The sequence below is a fragment of the Cyprinus carpio genome, chromosome A4, assembly GCF_018340385.1.
Source record: "Cyprinus carpio isolate SPL01 chromosome A4, ASM1834038v1, whole genome shotgun sequence".
Taxonomy (NCBI): domain Eukaryota; kingdom Metazoa; phylum Chordata; class Actinopteri; order Cypriniformes; family Cyprinidae; genus Cyprinus; species Cyprinus carpio.
In genome coordinates, this window is record NC_056575.1 from 4,326,157 (window position 1) to 4,341,546 (window position 15,390).

At 39.0% G+C, this 15,390-nt stretch overlaps 1 long non-coding RNA gene across 2 annotated transcripts in view; it reads right to left on the reverse strand.

The window, feature by feature from the left end:
- The window catches only part of LOC122141328, a 44,073-nt gene that overhangs the window by 246 nt on the left and 28,437 nt on the right, over positions 1-15,390 (reverse strand). The window lies entirely within an intron of this gene.

Below are 15,390 nucleotides of genomic sequence, written 5' to 3' on the forward strand. Positions count from 1 at the left end.
TAAAATTATGTGGTTTATAATCAAAATAATAACAAAAAAAAATGCATTTAATAAATAATAATAATTACAAATTTTATTACATTATAATAATTATCATCAAAAACACTTAATATTGATATTATTAATCATCATTATCATCATGCTCTCTGGATTTTCTGAGGGCACATAACATGCCCTTATTTAGTTCATGGGCATGTTACATGTTGTGTATTATATAAAACTTACATAAATATCTAAAGGAAAGTTTATATGTTACAATTTATTTATTTATTTATTTTATGAAGATTACTGGAGTATGTTTCTATTCAGTTTTTCTCTGTTTAATTCAGTGTGTTACTTGCCATTTGTTTGCAATTAATTGTGAATTATGCTTAATTTCTGAGTGAAAAGTGTTTCTACACCAACTTATCTGTGTGTGTGTTGCTTTCACACATTTTTTAAATGGTCCTGCAATGTGACAAATTATTTTAAATACAAATATTCCAAGTATCAATTAATAAAATGTCATAAAAGTGTAATAATATTAATTAGCCAAATGGCATTTAAAATAGTTTTAGATGAAGTATAGCACGTCACACTGCAGGACAATTCAACTTTCCAATCAAAACGACTATCCTATGAAGGGCTAAATGAAGGACAAAATGAATGGCTATTTTCATGTAATTTCTTTTTTTATTATTATTATCAATATTATACACACACTAAAGAGAAAACAGGAATGCGTGCCAGATTCAAACCTGCATCTCCCTGGTGAGCGCCAGAGCTCCACATGTCTGTACCATCTGTGCTAACCACAGCTCTGACAACGAAAGGCTAATTGAACCGTTCTCACTGTATCTGTCGTTTTTTACCACACAGACCCTACAGGCAGAGCCGCGAGACGATCCGTCCCTCTAGCGCATCTCCACCACTACAAATAAATATAATCAATCCCACATTTACATACAAATAGGCTTCTTAGCCCTCTTCATTCTGACTTGACGGCCGTCCTCGCGGGAGCAAATATATTCACTCTACACGGCAATTTCATATTTATCATCCGATGGCTTATTGATTGTTTCTTTTTTTTCCAGCTTCTTCTTCAAAGAAATTTTCCCCTTCATTTTATTACTGGATATTGAGGGGCATGTTTAGCAGATACGCCACGTGTGTTTCATCATTTCCTGGCGGGCGAGATTATGACTATTGACATTGTCACTTTTCTCAGCACTTATCGTTGCTTACTGGTAGCTATCAGTGCATCGGCGCGCCACTTAAAGGCCGTAAACCGGAGAAGCGTGCGTGCGTCTAATATGCCTCATTCGCTCTGTGTCAAACTGACAGCCCAGCATGCTCAAATAGATGTCAATCCCACCACAGGACAAATATCCACCATGGCAAGCGTGACCGAAGAAGTGTGTTAACACAGTGGCCCGATATACAGATACACATTGAGAGAGAGCTCCATTATAGGTTAGCACTCTTAAACGCCCGCTTGACACGTATAATAACTTATGTAAGGTATCACTTCCTGCAACACCGACGATACGAAGTCACACCGAGGCAAACTGTCGTGGTGAAAAATGCAACTTCCTCCCCCAACGTAATTAAAGTGTCAGAATGCGGCTGGGCTCGCAGACAATAACCCTGCTAGGTTTAATTTGAATAGGCAATCTCTGCTTTGGCTATGCATTAAGAGAAACATCTGAGATATTGCTCTATTAACTGTTTCACTCACCCAGCGCTGGCCTTTTAATTAGAGTTTAATAGCAGTTATTAACTCATTACGGGGCATAGGGGGAGCATTCGTAGCTACTGTGACCCCTAGCAAAGTTGACACTTCAATGGTAGAATATTTCCCGAAAATTCATTCATTTAATTGTGACCTATGCAAATACGGAGTTCATCATTACAACCCAGCTGCAATAATTAACTAGAGTGCCTCAAATTAAAATATAAATGGAGGGATTGTGTGTCAGCCATGGTTTAAAAAAAAGAATGAAAAAATGAGATTTCATTTGTTTGAATTGTTTTAAATGAACCCGGCACTGTTGGCAAAAAGGAGCATACTTTGTTTTGTAAATGGGAGAGGTAGCAGAGTATCTAAGATGATATCTGATGCTTGGCGTGAGTCTCTAGCATGCTTCTTGTTCCAAATACACACACACACACACACACACACACAAACAAATAAACTCTCACCCTCGTTTCACACGTATGAACGTGGAGTTTCAACACATGCCATATCACATGTCGGCACTCGTGGATCCTGCGAACAAACTTATTACGACTTGTTTTTCACATTTAATTTGTTTGCTCGAAGACACTAAGTGGTTTATCAACACGTTGGAGTCACCTGACACCACCGCTGTCATGTGACACAACAAAACAACAGATGCGTCGCAGTCGAATGCAAATATAGCAGGAATATTCCAGGTTCATGATCACTCCAAGATGAACAAACTGAAGATTAAAGGTCAAAGAAACAGCACTGCAGGAATCTAGATTGGATTTTTCAGAAACTTTAAAGGGGGATCAGTGAAAAAATATATAGAAATATAATTTTTATAACCAGTGGCTTAGCTTCCTAACAATGGTATTGAAGAAAATACAAAAAAAAAAAGTTAAAAAATAATCTTAAAAGTATTAAATACAAAATTATACTAACATTATTATTATTAATAAAATTAAATTTAAAAACTATACATAGTTAATATTTATATAGCCTTAGTATTTCTATATTATTGTTGCTGTTTTACATAAAAATAAAAAAACAAAAACAAGAAAGAAAGATTGATGACAATACTAATGTTTGGGTCCCTGTGGATTAAAACAAATTGATCAGTAAAAAAAAAAACCTATATATAGTAAATATTTATATAGTCTGTTTGGGCGGGCCCCTATGGATTAAAGTAACACCATTATTACTTATAATCAAACAAACAAACTAAATTTATATAACCTTTGTATTTATATATTTTAACTATTTTTGATAATAATTGTATTACTGTTGTTGTTGTTGTTTCCATTCAAAAAAAAAAAAAAAAAAAGGTAACCAGTATCAATGTTTGGGTCTCTGTGGATTAAAGCAACACTATCAGTTATAATCAAAATAAAGTAAGATACAAATACATTGGAATTAATAAAGAATCACTAAATCCATCCATATCTATCCCTGCTTATTAAGCAAGAATAAGACTTGCTATAAGTTTTACGATACTCATCAGATTGACTGTGTCCACAGCCAAGATTTCAGTCTATCAGTCCTCCCCAGAAGCACACACAAACACACACCTGCCTGATTTTTTTAAAAAAACACCTCACAAATTAACAAAACTGTCACTCAGGAATTACATTGGGCTGAATGCTGCAAAATGCATTCTTTGAAGTCCTCATTTCAGCAAAATTATATGAAGAAAAAAAACTTTATATCTAATTAAAATGATAACTGTATTCTCATTTTTCAAACTCTCCATATCCTGAGGGCCAATTGGGATGAGTGTTTTTTTTCCTGCCGTTTTTTTTTTTTGCCGTCTCTTCACCACTGCGGCGTGTTGAACTGCTCCTACAGCAGGATCACATCATTACCATCTCCCCAGCTGAGTCGCCAGCAACCATTATCATGCAGCATTATTAATCTTCTTGTCTTATCAACTTGCAAATCACAAACCATTGAGCCTTATGGCGTGGTTTTGGGTCCACGGTTATTCATTTTGTAGGTCTACCTAGCCTCCAAGTCTTCTTAATCACCTGACGATTGTCAGTCTCTTCCTTTTGCCCTGCCCCGGTGCCCTCAAAAAAAAAAAAAGCCCCTCTCCCTTTTCCATTTTTTTTTTCGAGGGTCCCTGCTTTTGAAGCGACCAGACAGTGAAGAGAATAAATTTCATTAATAGAAGAGAATTAACATCCCACTGCCATGTGATGACCTCTTTTCCTGACATGTATGTCTAAATCATTATTGTCATTTTTTATTCACCATTAATACTCTTGGAAGAAAACACTTGTGACATATAGGACTGATAGAGAGAGATGAGAAAAGGAAAAGGAGTGAGAGAGAGAGAGAAAGGACAAGTTTCTTTAAAACTAGATTCACTGACCTTTAGTTCTTTGCTCTGGAATCAGTTTGCTTTTCTTAGTACTGAAATATTTATCATATTGAAAAAGAGAAATGTGTGTGCACCTGTGTATGCATTTAGATAGAGTTTCCTTTAAAAACTATGCCTGAATTTATCCTCTTTTCCATAGTTAAAAAGCTTTGTGTAGGATGCTGGATGAGAGGGAATGAAACTTGGACAGATGCATGCAGAAATCAAATTAGCCGATTTCTTTGATATTTTGATACCTTTTTAAGTACAAAATTCATCTCTATTCTAGTTTCTGAGCACTTCATTTCATCTTTGAAGTCACGCGGTGTTCGAGTGGACACTTACGTTCTCACTTCCAGACAAAGGCACGGCTGAACGCATGCGTCCACATGCTGAGATTTCAACTTTTTTCATGGAATACAAGGCGAAATGTGTTAATGGTGCAATGCGCGGAGCAGATAATAATTTCCATGCTTCTCAAATCAATTCTGTAAGCTCCATCTAACTCCTATCAAACCTTTGCGTGAAATCCCAGCCCAGTTACACCTCTGGAGCACTTATAAATAATGAAAACTCGTTTGAGAAGAAAAAGACTGCTTAAGGACAAAATGTTGATTATAAAAGTGTCTTTTATCCTCCTGTTCACATCTTTCTGAAGATGCAAAGACTCCAGGCAAACAAAGCAGAGAGGAGGAGCCACATCCAACAAAAAATTCATTTTGATGTGAAAAGTGCTGATGTTCACGAGAAAGACGGACAGGTGGTATTTAGATTCGATCAGTGAGATTTGAACAGGCCTGACTCTGTATTCATTGATTACATCAAAGTATTTGACATGAATGAAAGCATAGGTTTATATGGCTAGAAAACCCCCCCCTAAAATATATATTAAATTACTATACTTATATTATTAATATAATTCTATTAGTAATTACTGTATTAGCAAATAGTAACAGCTTAGAATCCTTAACTTAAAAAAATTGCAAGTGTTTACATCTATATAAGCAAAACCTCAGAGGAAACAAATTCTAACTTTTTTTTTTTTTTGCAGGAATCCCAATCACAGGAAACAATATATTAGTTAATTTTTTGGCCTCTTGTTGTACATCTAAGATGCACAGTGATTTTTAAAAGAGAGGAAAAGTTTTAGGAAATGGAAATCTTACAAAAGGGTTTTCAAAAACAAACTTTGTCTTTAAGTTTTAGGCTTTAGATAACAATATTAACCCTGAACAGAAGAAAAGAGTCATGGAGCATGAAAGAATGCCTGCATCCTTTAGCGATCCCTCAGTCTAACATTGAGACACAAACACGGCACCTAAACACACTCATAGTGTGCACTGCAAGTTTTCTTCAAACGCTTGTGGCGGTCTAGTTTTCCACATGCATAAATACCAGGATAAAAATGGATGAGGATGACACAGGCTCCATGGTTAAGAGCCGCCAGGAGCAGAAACCCGCTCCTCTCCCCCAGTGAGGATTTTCTCAAGGCCCCTGGCAGGTCAAGCGACAAATTGCAGCCTGAGGTGATGGAAGGTTCTCGGCCAGCGCAGGAGAGCTATCAGTGCCCGTCTCTCTGAGGATCAGCTCCTAGATCAGGCCAGGTTCCTGAGGGTTTTTTGAAAGCATCTGCACTCAAGAGTTTCACAACTCTATGCTAATCCTTAAAGGACTCTAGTTAGCGTTCTCGGGCCGGACTTTAGGGTTGCCGTTCAGTTGATCGGGATGGGGATTGGAGGTGAGGGGCAGGACTGAGGCCCCCAAGCCCAAAGGCTGCTCTAGGGTGGGTGCCTGGGGCTATTGCTTGAAAATCAGCACATTTTCCCCAATCAAAGCTCAAAGAGGAGGCCCACTGAGCTCCTTAAGAGAGTGAATTATTCACAGGCAAAAAGGTCGCCACAAACTAACTCCTCTGAAATGAACCGAACCCGCTCTTTTGTGTGCCCGCTTATCGAAAAGTACATTTCAATCTTTAATGGTTTGAGAGAAGAGGAAAAGAGTGGGGGAAAAGAAGCACAGAAAAACCGCAAATGGAGAGAGTAGAGCAAGATGTGATCAAAGTAATTTTCAAATTTGCAGATTTATGCACTTCGAAATATATTAATGATAGATTTATTAAGAGTGGGCCTCGGCTACACCCTCACTGGCTGGGTAATTAAGTTTGCTCTCCACCTTGATGGTGAAATCCACAGTGAGTGAACTTTTGATGATGTGAACTAGTTTAAATCTGCTTCTGATCACCCACATCTCCCTAAAAATAGTATAAAAACGAAAAGGCGGAAATTAAATGTGTTCTTTCAAATTACATTAGTAGTCCTCACTAAAGTTTTAAAGACAATGTGGCTAAAACTACTTCAAGTCCACTGGAGGAGATGAATGTGCGTTTATAATCTGGTAAAATATTAAATATAATAACTGGCTTAGCAGTAAATTCAAAACACCATGAGCTGTGGTGCTGCTGTGGGTCAATTAAACTTTTCCTGATGTTGTTTTACCTGTCAAAAAAAAAAAAACAGTATAAGTGACAATTATAAAATAAAAAGTTGAAATTGAGAGAAACTAAGCCTTAATTATGACAAAATCTATGAAAATGTCTTGATTCACAAAATTATTAAAATGTCATAATTATGACTTCTCATAATTTCACATTTTCAACATTATAATTATGACAACAAATTTCAACTTCTGTCATAATATCTTTTCGATCATTTAGACTTTGTAACACTTATGGCTTTTTATCTCATAATTTTTTTTAAATTTTGACTAATAATTTTGACTCCATGTCATCATTCTGACTGTCATAATATCATATCAACTTTTTGAACATTTTGACTTTGTCATACTTATCATTCTTTGTTATAATTTCAACTTTTGTCATAAATGACTTTTTATCTCATAATGTCGTCTTTTTGACATATTTTAGACTTTTTGCCATAATCATGACACTTTTTAAAATTTTATTTCCACTTCTGTTATAATTATGATTTTCGATCTAAATTTTGTCTTCTTTTAAAATTTTGACAAATATTTCTCTTACATGGCAGAAAAAGGCTTTGATAATATCAAGACTCAAATTCCCCAAAATGCTGCTTATAAAAAGTGTTCAACAAGCAAAAGAGAGCAAAAAAAAAATAAATAAAAAAAATAGCTAAATGTTTCTTTGATGGTGTCTCGGGTGAGTTTGCGTCAGTGCTTGAATAATTAACTGTGTTTGAGTGTCCTGGGCTAGCAGAGAGGCCTGTGGAGAGACTCCCATCTGTGGGGACTTGGTTCTCCAGAGCTGGACCTGCCACCGCTGGCTCCACTTGTTTTCCCGTTTGTTGAGGCAGCACCAGCCTGCCCTCTGTCTTAATGAGTGTGGATGCGCGGGTGCCTGCGCACCTGTGCGAGGAACAGAGGGGTTAATCCCGCGTGCTGAGCATCGAGCTGACAGTGGTAAGGTGGAGGAGAGATACAGGAGGCTGCCGTTCCCTCGGGTTTCTACCCCAGCACGCTAGAATGAGTTGTTTCAGTCACCGCTGGATACCTGACAAGCGGGCCTTCATGAATTACAAAATGAAGATTGATAATCCCTTGTCTGTTTCCTCAGTGTGTGCACAAAGAAACACGCACAGTAAGAGAAAAAAAGAATAGTGATGCAAAAATCACTGTCAAGCTGTTTGCTGGTGAGTATATTTTCCTAAATGTCCTTAAAGGAATATCATGGGTTCAATAAGTTCAAGTTAAGCTCTACCGACAGCATTTATAGCATAATATTGATCACCATAGTAAATAAATCACCCCTCTGAAAAAAAAAAAAAAAAAAACATTAAATTGTGTAACCATTTTTAAAACCAGCTTTTATTAAAGTACTTCCTCAAAAACGTCTAAATTCTCGCTCATATCTTGTGGTTATAATTTGAAAATAGTGTCTGCCTTAATATTAATTCAAAGGCTGTCCATACAGTCTAACTTTCACTGCATCCAGAACATTGCTTTAGCTAATAAAAGTAACACACACCATCAAGAAACACAAGTCACAACTAGTCAACTTGTTCCAGGCGTGAGTAAAATAAGATAAAACCGCAATTTTTCTTGAACTCTGAGCTGCTCAGTCTGAAGTCTCATGCAGCGGTCAACTATCAACTGCAGCAAGGTAAAAATTCAAAACACAAGGTTTGACAAGAGTGATGGACCAGCGGCTAAAATTGTTAAGAGGTGGAAGAAGATGTTTCTCTGCTGGTGTCAGCAGAAGTTTGCGGTGCGTGGAGGAAGGCAGAAAAGCAGAGGAATATGCACTTGCCGATGCAGTCACAGCGAGACCATGAAAAAACAAAAAAAACAAGTGCCACTGTTTGGGAAAGCTTGTTACGAATCAACAGAAAACTCTGACTTTCTTTCTCTCACCCACACACACAGACTGTCAGACAAGGATTTTTGCTCTTCTACCAGACCCTACACTATATTCTCATATTAACATTTCATTTACAGTGTCATTGCACCACATTTCTGTGATATCATTCCGGTTATTGGGTTTGTGTTCAAGGCAATGCATGGAAATTCATTTTACAGTGACACAAAACCGGTAACAATGCTGCAAATGAAACTGGCAGAGAAAACAGATAATAAATAAATAAGTGGATACAAAACAAGACACCGCAAAGTCACAGCACGATATGAAATAAAAACCCTTGAACGCATTCATATCAATTTCACCCCTCCAGCCTACCGAGAGAATTCCGAGGGAGATAAATAAAGAACATTTAACTGCTCTCCTTTCCCGCCTTGCCTCTGGCCGTGTTAAATTCGGGGCACTTTGGAGGAAGAGATTGATGCTTTCCTATCTGATGCGTTACAAATGTCTGGAGGGATCCCGCTGTCCTGACACTTTAAAAACCTGCACATCAGCATAACCGCTGCGGCCACACACGCGCACACCCGGGAAGTTTATTGACTTGTGAAATCGCATTCAGGACAGCCTTTTATTTTTCCCAGACTATAACCTTGCCTTCTAGGTTGCTTACTCAACAGAGCTGATTATGAGGAGCCATTATTCTCCCGTTGAAAGGTCAGTGTGGTACTACAAACTTCCGTTTTAATATCAGCTCTTCATTATGAGCTTGCAAGCTTATTAACAAATTGGCATCAAACGTGGGGTATGCTATGAGGGGTTTTTGCAGAGGGGGAGGTTTTGCTCATCAATGTGGCTGGGTTTTGGGGTTGTTGCTGGGTATCTGGGGCACAGACAACAACCCCTGTGGTTTGTCGGGTGGAACAAGACAACATGCTACATCTCTCTCCTTGTCACGCCCAACGCACCAAATTGGTATAGCTACGTCGAGATGGTCAGCCCTGAAAGAAAATGACTGGAGGAACAGGAGAAGGAAGAACGCAAGTGGAAAGAAAAAAAAAAGAACGCTTTACATATAGACACACAAGGATGACTTCAGGGCCTGTCAGAGGGAAAAAGTCAAATAGAGCTGAGTGATAAGTTTTCTCCGTCAGCCGGCCAAAATGCCAGATAGCATGTAAATCATGATCGGCTGACCGTTTCCCCGGCTACTTGTCAGTTTCCTGTCGGCCGTCTCCGCTGCATGGTTTGGACAATTGTCTTCGACTTCGAGAGAGCCTGAGATTGATGTTTATTCAAAGCGTCTCGCTTCAATGGCCAGCCAACATTTTTCAGCAACGGAACCATCAAAACGGACACCTAATCATTAGTCCACCTATTCTGGTTTAATATGCTCGAGGAGGGGAGAACGGAAGAGCTTGAGAGATTGTATCATTTATCTAACCCATATTTAAAGGGTTGTCGGGGAAGTTAAGTGAGCTCGGGTTCAGGGAACTAATGGCTCAGGATGTCTTAATATCCTTTTTAAGTGTTAGCATTTGCCACACTGGATTTTCACATGATCGTTTTTAATGTGCCATAAAAAGCAATTGCTCAGACCGTATGTGGCCGGTGGTGGAGCATCAACAGCAGGGCATCTTGAGCAGAGATTATAATGAAACAATGGCGACTTCAGCAATGCATAAAATGTTCAGCACTGAAAAACACACTATGGTAAAACATTGAAAATATGTGGATAAAATCAGATAAAACAATGTCTTTTGTTGGCTAGTAGTTTGGATCAAAATGAATGCTTGTCAGGTCTTAAAAGTGACTAAAAATCGGCTTTGGTGACAGTTGATCGGTAATTTTATTCTGCACTGAAATATAATATATAATATTTTAACCCTCATAGGTATACGTATTGCATGTGAATCAAACCAAACTCATACAAAGTAACTAAAAAAGAAAAAAATTTAATAAGATAAATAATATATATATGTATATATATATATACACACACAAACACACACACACACACATACACATATATATATATATATATATATCTCCAAAACTAAATCTTGATTTAGTCAAATTCCTTCTGGGACAATGGGAATCACATTAAAACAACACCTAATGCAATGACCATATCTCACATGAGGTTACAAATTCAGCAATTTTTCATTTATTGCACGTATTGGATCATGATGTAATGTCTTTACAAAGCTGCCAGAGAGCAAAGTAAAAGACATATACTTTTTGGACGACATCCCGTAAAGTGTAAATCACCCTAATGCTGAGTAGTGGTAGTGCCTCCAATGACCTGAGAACGCATATTGACTTAACCCAGTCGTCATGGCTACCCCCCGTCTATGTATATTTCCACAGGTGAGCAGTTAAAAACATTGCCGGCCCAAATCCTAAATCCAAATTATCCAGACCGTCTCCTCTTCCAAACATCCTCTCTGGTATAATCAACCCTCTATTGGAAAATAAAAAGGTCTGTCACCAAATGCTTTGAATCAGAAAAAAAACGCAAGTTTAAATAATTTTCAAAAACAGCAGGCCAATAAATTTCCAAGCAGAGGTTAATTTAGTAAGGAGAAACCCTAGCACAATTACACTGTCCGATTTCCCTCACGCCCCGAGGGCTCCAGTCAAAAATGTCACGGAGGGGAGTTATTTTCTCCTAAAACACAGACCAGGGTAAAAAAAACAGCCTGTCCTAACAAGGCCCCTGCTAACATCGCCCCCCATCATATTAGCTTTTGTCACCAGACATTACCACATCACCCACATCCCACCGTCACAAATTTCTTAATAATGCACTCATGAGTGAAAACAGGAAATGTTTTTTTTTTAATTTCATTCTGCACTATATTTACGAGGAAGCAATTCCTAGCAAGGCACAATCGGCCGGATGATGTATTCCACTCGGATGACAGTTTGGGCCAACAAAACTTCATTTTATTTCTAAATGAAGCCTTACTAGCATAATTGAGCCCTTTTACGCTAATCAGCCAGGGCCTGCATCAGGCGCAGGCTCCTAAATCTAACCCACCCATTACACGTGATGCTGGGTATTCATTCTGACATGATGTGAAATGTTCAGCAGTCACACTCTTGTCTTACTGACACACGGACTGCCCACCCTGTCAGCTGACAGCGCCCTCAAACACACACACACGTACTGACTGCCATTCAAGAAATTTTTTGAGTTTTAATCCTCTTTCCTTCCTGTGTCAGACCAAGCCACTATCACAGCCATCCTGCACGCCACTAATTATGATCTTAATCTAGTCACATCAGTTAGATCCAAATCAAATTTCCCCAGGCTGCAGCTTCAGCCACCCAGGCAGAAAGACGAGGAGCTCCCCATCCTTTAATCAAAGTCTGATTCGAGCTATTTCAACAAGAAATACACCACACTGAAGCTTTTTGGAAAGAAAAAGAGAGACGAACGTTTGATGAAATGTAACAAACCCTAAACTAGCTCAGAAAAACACACCCACACACATTTTGGGGCGTCTTGGGTGCAAAAGCATGTTCAACTTGTGGTCAATACGCGCTTGCTATATAAACAAGCAGGCTAAATTTAACGAGATAAAAGTTGCCAAGTTACCTGTACTTTAACACAATTAATGTTCTCTGAAGCTTTAGATCTCATTGACCAATAAATAACAGGGCACTCTTTAGAAAAAACTACAGATATATAAGAAGAAACTAAAGCTAAATCCACTAAGAAGGCACTAACATCATTTTGCTTATGTTGTCATGCTCACTCTTAGCGCTACGCTAATCTGAAGTGAAATAAACAAGCGCCTGCTGATGTTGCCATTTCATAAAAACATAATCTAGTGTTGGTTGGGGAGAAAAATGTTCATTTGCACTTCAGAGGTGTAACATAACAGGCTTGGCAGGCCTTTGCTTACAGTATGTTTCATAGACTCCCCGCCTTTCACTGCTAAACGCTAGAAAACCCGAGTGTGAGGACTCCAAAGCAGCCTATTAGAATTTATAAACAGTTTAACGCTGTGCGCCAAGCATTTAAACAAACATCATGAATATTTCACTATTCATAAGATTTTCCCTCTGATGCTCTAAACGCTGAATCCACAACTAAATGTAACCTGTAACATCTTGTTAGCTAACTGATTGTGACAGCTTGCTAAACACACGCAATGCAATGCATGTTGCTCTGACCGCATGAAAGCAGATGATATTCGGCTCACAGATCATTGACTTTAACATGATTTTTCTCTTGCAAATTTGTAGCAGCCCACCTGAACACAAATTTACCACAGTATCTGGCAAAATACCATAGTAACCACAGCTACTATAAGTAGATGAATAGTAAATAAACAATTTTTTGGTAATCAAACAAACACACTCTGTCTTCACAAAACATTACTACGATTTTACCATGGTAAAACACTTTAATATTGTAGATTCATGATAAATGATCTCTTAGGGGAGAAAGAATCAAGTTCACTTAAAATGCAACTATAGTGCGTTTCTAAAGGTTTTTAAGTACTGTTTTCATAACAAATAACAAACTTTGCCTTATAGAAACCAGAGTTAGGGGTCATTCAGACTGAAGGCATTTTTCCATTCCACAGCTCTACTTTTCCATTGTCTTTCTATATAAAACACTAGATGGGCGAGAGTTTGACTGTTGCGCTTGCCTCTCGCGTCTTTTGCAGTGACACATGCATAGCACTGCATTCTAACAAGCAGTGTTCAAGTTAAAATAAGTTCAACTAAAAAAATAAAAAAATAAAACAATTGTAGACCTTGTGTTTTTCCCCATTCCACTGCCCACATCTGCCAGTTACTAGGCAAGAATTTGCTTTTTGGGCCCATTTGACCTTGTGAACAGACACATAGCAGTGTATTCTCTCTATCAGCAAAAGAGGTAAGGAGATGAGAATGTGTCTTTGCAATTACTTCCCTGTATGCTGTTAGAGGCATAAGAACAGCAAAAATCTAACACTTTTGGATCGAGAACCTGTCCAGTGGTGTCAATCACAAATAACAAAGAACAAATGTGCTTTTAACATGACATAAATGAGCAATTGACTTAAAAGTGTTTACTCAAGAAAAAAAAAAATGTATCATAAGAAGGCCTAAAGTAATCCACCTACTCTTCCTGTTTGCAACTCTAGTCTTATGAAGGACTATCTCCGCAGCAGCTGCTGTGGTAACAGTAGGATGAGCCGCTGTGTGCTGCTGCTGCAGAAAGCACTGATTGAATCAGAATGCCTACACGGGGGCTTTGTCAAGCATCTGCACCCGCCAGCTCCCCGGGGGGACGCCTCCGACTGCATCCTCCACCTGCCCAGCACGACATGCGTCTGTGTGGGGCCTCGGTTCCTCTCCGGAGGGGGCCTGCGCCCCTCTGCTTGGAGAGAGAAAGGGGTGGAGAGAAGGCCAGACGTCCTCGTAGGTATGCTTCTCCCACCGTAACATTATGATAATGCTGTAATCGCGGCAGACAAGCAAATCACAAAGCAGGTAATTTCCTATCTGACTTGCAAGGCTGATGTAAACGCCGGTGTCTCGCACCACAGGGGAAAAGCACGTGTGGCTCTGTCTTGTTGAGATAATAGGCGGCAACTATCTATTTTTATACCCCGTGAAATCCCAAATCACGCCAAAATAGAGCCCCTTATGCACGTTCTCGGCACATTTGGCCCCAATCAGTTTGTATTAAAATGTTCAAAACCGGTAGTTGCCTGGTCACAAGAGAGATGACTTCCATCTTGTATATGCAACACGCATCAACATTTCATCCCAAAACAGTCTGGTGCACCTAAAGATGATCAAGGGAGTCTGCGTACAGTCATCGCTTCCAAAACATACGCACAACCTGCCTCGCACCTATCTCTGTCAGTTTGGATGCCAGGCTGAGCTCTTGTTATTTCAGTCTTTGTGTTGTGAGGCAGTGTGTTTACTGCACACAGGCCTTGTTTCCTCCCTCGGAGCACTGCGAACTGATGAATAAGTAACACTGTGTCTCCATGTGGCCGGCGTTCTCTTCATCCCTGCAAGTTCCACGAGCTTCCCTGGCAGCAGAAGATGCTCCACAGAGGCTGCCAGCTTTCCGGAGTGCTCTCTGAGGGTCTGGGGACAAACATGCAGCAGATAGAGACGAAAAAACAGCTCTTTATCCCAGACTTCAGTGGGAATATGTAGAGACGGAGGAGGGGGTGGAAGTGCTACACTCTAGCAGGAAAGGGAATGCATTATGGAAGTGTCAACTCTCCTGAGGAGACACTCTAGCGCCGGAGGAGGATCTTATTAACCCTTAGCCTGCTAATTGAACAGCTCCAACACTGAGTCAAATGCCATTTCATTTCCTTTAACTGCAAAGAGGGAACTGTAAATACTAACAGTGTTTTTGTGTTCGCGCGGGGGGAGTAAATGTACTATATCTTCGGCTTGCAAAATAACCACATAAGGAGCTGTTGGCAGAAGTAGTTGCTGGCCATGGTTGTGTGCCATTCAGAATTTTTCTAAAATTCTAAAATTTGAATTGTGATGGTAAACAAGTGCAGAATGCCAATTCGAATTCAAAGAAATTCATGCAACTAAGTTTGAAGTAGAAAAGCAAAATTGTCAGGACAAACTTTGAATGTTGGATTGACTTGTTTGAAAGTTTTGAAAAAGTATTACTACTATCCAATTTAACATCTATTGTATTGTAGCTGATTCAATTCACATTTTAACTTGAAAAGAAGCCATTTCTTCAATTGTGAGTTTTGAACAACCCTGCTGCAGGCGTATTATCCACAGAGCGTGACATCTTCCAAGAGAGGTTTACTAATCGTATTGATACGCAAAATCTTAAAAGGCGCCTTAAATCTTTAAAACAAGCATACATAGAGAGCCGTGAGTCACTAATGGCGTGTAATGGTTTTTGTTGTCGAAATGAGAGCAATTCATATCGCCGCTAAAAACAATGCATCAATTAAGCAATTAGCCGCGAACAAACTGGGCAGCTATCCAAGCCAC